The following is a 6,000-nucleotide window of genomic DNA, read 5'->3' on the forward strand; positions in this document are numbered from 1 at the left end:
TTTCACTAGGTCCGGTTGCCTGGTCTCGAGTTTGGAGGAGTCGGCCACCCGAGACCTTGACCCTGCTATACATCAAGGTCTGGCGCTCAAGAGACAGGATTACCGACAGCTTCTCTTTGAAGATGGGGCGGTGCGCTTGCTGACCTCTCGACATAGGATTTATGAGCAGGGGGAGCGGACGGGCAAACTCTTGGCGTGGCTCGAAAGGCAGTGAACAGGCGACTCGAATGCTCCGTGCGTTAGCAAACTCGGAGGGTATCCTGATTACTGACCCCTAACTTATAGCTGACGTATTTGCTAAGCATTACGAGGAGGTATATACTAGCTCTCCCACGTCTCAGGCCTCCCTGTCTCCAGACCTCTGGTTACGCTCGCTGCGCCTACTATTTCGTTGCAAGACAGGGAAACCTTGGAGGCTGACATCACAGTAACGGAGGTTCAAAAGGCCATACAAGATGTCAGTTCGGGAAGGCCATGGGCCCTAACGGACTTCCCATTGAACTATTCAAGCCCATGTCAACGCTTTTGGCTCCCCATCTTCTCAATGTATATACTGAATGCTTTCAGTCAGGTGTTCTATCCGCAGAGCTCTGCACTGCTGCCATAGTGGTCATTCATAAACCGAACAAACCTCTTGAGAAGTGCAAATCCTATCGTCCCTTATCCCTTTTGACAGTTGAGGCTAATATCCTGGCCAAACTTCTCGCAAATAGCCTTCTCCACTTTATCGCTGATTTGGTCCATCCAGACCAATCCGGGTTTATGACGGGGAGAAACACCGCCAGAAACTTGCGGAAAGTGCATGGAGTCCTTGGCAGGCTGCATACCATCGAAGAAGACGCAATTCTTTAGCCTTTGGATGCCTCAATGGTTTTCGATAATATTGAGTGGGATTTCCTCTTCGCCATTCTGGTCCAACTGGGGCTTGGACCTAAATTCATCCGTTGGATTCGGCTATTGTATACCCACCTCACGGCACATGTCCGCCGTTCCGCCACTTTCTCACTTCATCTGGGCACGAGACAAGGCTGCCCCCTGTCACCGCTGCTTTTTGCCCTTGCCTTGGAGCCTCTCACAGTACATTGTGGGTCTGAGGCGATCCGGGGCTACGGGGGAATAAGTGGACGGCATCTCACGAGGACCGTATCTCCTTATATGCCGACCATATCCTCTTATACTTGGCTTCACCTGCGCAGTCGCTGCGACGGGTGCTCCACATTTTTCATATTTTCGGCGCCCACTCTGGATATCAGATCAATTGGTCTAAGTCCCAGATGTTTGTCTTATGGGGCTCCTCCCCGGCGAGCCCTCTGGGTTTTGATATCCCGGTGGCACCTCAGGGTTTTCGTTACCTGGGTATTTTCGTTACTCCTGACACTGATCTCTTCTTCGAGCGCAACTTGCTTGGACCTCTTCAGTGTTTCAAATCTGACACCGTGCATTGGCGCTCTCTCCCTCTCACTCTACTCAGATGTGCGTCCCTTTTCAAAATGTCAGCACTACCGTGCTTTCCGCCTATCCGGATTGCTGATTCTTATTTTTCCCACATTGATGGAATATTGCGGGGACTGCTATGGGAGGGCCGCACGCCGTGCATCGCAATGAACAAGCTTACCATGGGTTGGTATGATGGGGCATTGCTTTACCAGATCTCCGACTCTATTACCAGGCATCCCAAATGGTCAATCGCTGGGTGTTTGAGCCTCATGACGAGCCTAATTTCCGCACTGATCACTGGCTCCTGGGTCAGGGCGGTTACAATAGGGCACTTTATACTAATCCCCGCAAACTTTACTTAATGGACGCGCAGGGTCGAGATTTGGCATGAAGTCACCCGAAAATTAGGATGGCACTGACGCCTGATGAAGGCCACTCCCCTGTGGGAGTCCGATATTCTAGGTCATCTTAGCAGCTGTCCAGAGTTCGACAAGTGGGATTTGATTGGAATCTCCACGGTCAGAGATATCTGGGTTAAGGGGAGGCTGGCATTGTTCCCGGAGCTCAAAGCTAAGTATCAGTTGGCTCCGACAGAGACGTTCAGGCACGTACAGATCACTCATGCGGTTTCCTCCGCCCTACCTATGGACAGTCCTCTTCCCTATTCTTCTCCCCTGGAGGACCGCTTGTTGTTGGATCCCATGGACCGAAAGGCCATTTTGCTCACCTACAAGAAGTTGATCAATAATCGCTCCGACCCGATGTTGAAACTTAGAGAGGGATGGGAGAGAGATTTGGGAGAAATGGAGGAGGACAAGTGGCGGGACACTCTAGCTTTACCCCGAGAAATAGCCATCCCGATGTGCCTGCGTCTGCTCCAACTAAAGATCCTCCACTGTGCATATTTCGATGCCAAACTCCTATTCCGGCTTGGTAGACGCCCTGATCCACTTTGCCTTCGACACTGCAACCAGATGGGCACCTTTTTTGATATTATATGGGATTGCCCACATATTCAGGACTACTGGGCGAGAATCACCCATCAACTCGAGAGGGCGGGGGTAAATCCCTTGAGTTGTCTCCCCAACTATGCTTACTAAACATTTGGGGGGCGTCCGCTCTCACGCAGGCCGAGCAGTCATGGGCCTCCATTGGCTTCATCATAGCGAAATGGAACATTGCACAACACTGGGGGGTGGCTTCGGTTCCGTGCCTGGTTGACTGGGCAAATGACATGGATAGCGCAATGGTGGATGAAAAGTCACTATTTAAGGGTCGAGGTTGCCCCAAAAAGTGGGACGAGAAGTGGGGGAAATGGAATAGGTATAGAGGTGGCATCTGCATTTCTCCAACGGTAGAACTCCAGAGAGACAAATGGGCGCTGATGGCCCAGTTGACGGCGGAGGTGCTGGCTTCTCACCTATAGGGGGGGGCGGTCTAAATCTCTCCATCGCCCGCTCCCTGATGCCATCTGTTTGCAGCTGATGTATAATAAGGTCTTTCATTACTACTAGGAAATGTATAACGAATGCCGCTTTGCATGTACCCCCATTCCGCCATGGGATGAATGGCACTATGTAGAATGCATGTATGTACTGGAGAGGGTATTTTGTACGGTGACTATATTCTGTATGTACCGGTCTTTGGTTGGTGTGTTTTCATTAAAAATAAAAAATTAATTATAAAAATCCCCTAAGATTAGTTTGTCATGATAGACTTGACTTCCTTCCCCAAAGCTTTCTTTTTTAGGATGATATAGCGCACAACGTGGGCGGCGTGCTCACCGATTGGTGGTGCTGGGAGATGTAGTTCCACTCCCCTGTCAGGCACCGGTTTATGGCAGGCAAGCAGGCAGGCAAACAAAGATTAACAGACTCCCGTGCTGCGGGGGCCCTGGCCGATGATGAAGCGCCTCTCGGTGCGGAACGTGGGTGGCTCACCGCTTGGTGGTGCCAGGAGATGTAGTTCCTCTCTCCTGTCAGGCACAGGTTTATAGCAGGCAAGTAGGCAGGCAAACAAAGATTAACAGGCTCTGATTTCCGCCTCTTCCATGTAGCCACCCCACCCCAGAAGTGATGCATCTGTCACCACTGTGACACCGAGGGGGAGCTAGTAAGCCAAAGGGGAGCACGGTAAACTGAAAATGCTTGTGGCCTACCGTGAACCATAGGTAGTGCCTCTGGGCCGGCCAGACGGGGACGGGGATGTCGAAATAGGCGTCTTGCAAGTCCAATGCTACCATCCACTCTCCAGGGTCTGAAGCAGACTGAACTTAAGCCAATTTCAACATCTTGAACTTCTACTTCTGGAGGAAGAGGTTGACGTCCCTGAGATCTAAGATAGAAGGCAGGCCTTTGTCCTTCTTGGGTACCAGAAAGTAGTGTCAGTAAGAACCGCAACCTACCTCTGGCACAGGGACGTGCTCAATGGTGCCTTTTAACAAGAGAGCGTAACTTCCTGGAGGAGAAGTGCCGAGTGATCCTCCGTCATGCGCTGGATTGTAGGTGGCATTGATGGAGGAGTAGTCTCAAAGGGGAGGGGGTAGCCCCTTCGGACTATCTGCAAAACCCACCTATTTGACATGATGTTCTACCAGTGGAGGAGGTGATGGCGAATCCTGCCACCCACTGGCAACTGGTGGCCCTGGAAGGTCGGATTAGGAAGGTTTAGAGGCTGCTGTACAGGGGGGACTGGTGGACTGGCCCACCCGCTGGCCCTCTGACCACAACGCTGGGTCCCAGGTCTCCGACTGCGCAGAGGCTGAACAGTTTGTGCAGGCCTGTGGCTCTGGGCGGAACGTGGTGGGGCACCCCTTCCGTAGTCACGAAAAGAGCTTAAAAGCAGACAGAGCTGGGCGAAAGGTGGTAGCAAGGCCCAAGGAACTGGCCTTAGCCCTAGAATCATTAAGGCGCTCGTGCGTGTTGTCCGCTTTGCCGCTAAACAAACGACGGCCATCAAAGCGCATGTCCAAAAGAGTTGATTGCACATCGCCCGAGAAGCCAGTGGACCTCAGCCAGGCGAAGCGTCGTAGGGCTACTGACGTTAAAATCGTCCTGCATAGTGAATCAGCGATGTCCAGCCCACATCGTATGGCGAACTTTGCTGCATCTCTCCCCTCGGTAACTGCATGGGCAGGCACGGCCCGTGCCTCTTCCGGGCAGTGAGGCAGCACCTACAGGACCGTGTCCCACACAGAGTGGGTGTAGCGGCCCAAGAGACATGCAGTGTTCACAGACTGCAGTCCTAAGCTGGCGGAAGAAAACATCTTCTTCCCAGGTGATCCAGCTTATTGGATTCCCTATCAGGTGGAGTAGTAGGGAATGCGCCCTTGGAAGGAGAGGCTCGGACCACCAAACTTTCGGGGATAGGGTATTGGGAAAGGAAAATGGGGTCGCCTGGGGCCGAGCAGTGGGGCAATCATCCTATCCACAGGAGCACCTGTGCTGGGCTTGGACCAAGTGCCCAGAAGGATGTCTTTGAGGACCTCATTCAACAGCAGCAGGGGCTCCGAAGAGGCCGCTGGCGGTTGAAGCACCTCGGTCAGGAGGTTAGTACTGACCGCCACAGTAGGAAGCTCAAGGTTTAAGGCCTCAGCCACCCTAAGCTACACCACTGCGTATGATGCACCCTCCTTCGTAGCCACAGAAGGGGGAGAAAGCATACCAAGGTCTGGAGAAGTGTCCAGACCACTGGCCTCACCAAACTCCTCTCTCCAGTACGGTTCTTCCAACTGCTCTGCTAGAGGGTCCACAGACCCCTCCCAGTCCTCCTCAATTTCCTCTGGTTGCCACGCAGGGCGATAGTGAACACCAGTGTAGAACAAGGGTACAAAAGTACCGGTCGGTGCCGGTATCGGAGTCAGTCCTACTCCTTGTCCATGTCAAGGGGGGAGGCCGGGGTCAACGCCGGTTGGTGACACAACCGGCATTGGAAGGGGCTGAGCTGTCGTCAATGGATTCGAAGCCGGAGGAGGTGTCGTAAGGTCGACCGGCGCCGATCCGAATCCAGGCGTAGATTCGGCACGGGAGCTGCCAGAATCGAAGGCCAAGATCCCCAGCCGAGTCTGCGGGGTCTGAAGGCGCACTGGCAGAGTCGGGCATCTCAAAAACAGAGTGGAGGGCTTTGTAAATGCTAAGAAGTTTGGCTGGGGTGGCTCCGGCTCCCGTGAAGGGAGGGAGGCTAGGAGCCAACCCAAGAGGCTCCGCATACGGAGCCGGATCATAACCTTCCCCATCCCACGTCGTATCAGCCGATGGTGCTTCTTTGCCTTCTTTTTATGTTTTGACTTACCTGAAGATAAAGACTTCGGTGAGGAATGGTGGTGATAGCTCCACGAACGGTCCAGTGACCTCCCTCTCGACCGTGACCTCGAGTGGAGCAGCGCCAACTGCCGAGCCTCCAGAAGCTTTCAGGACCGCTCCTGCAAAGACTTTGGGGCCATGAATCAACAGTCGGAGCACAACTTTGGGTTGTGGTTGAGCTCCAGACACCAGAATCACACTAGATATGGGTCCGTCACTGACATGAGCTTGTGGCAGGAGCCAGAAGGCTTGAAGCTGGTCC

This window comes from Lissotriton vulgaris, chromosome 1_1 (assembly GCF_964263255.1).
Source record: "Lissotriton vulgaris chromosome 1_1, aLisVul1.2, whole genome shotgun sequence".
Lineage (NCBI taxonomy): Eukaryota > Metazoa > Chordata > Amphibia > Caudata > Salamandridae > Lissotriton > Lissotriton vulgaris.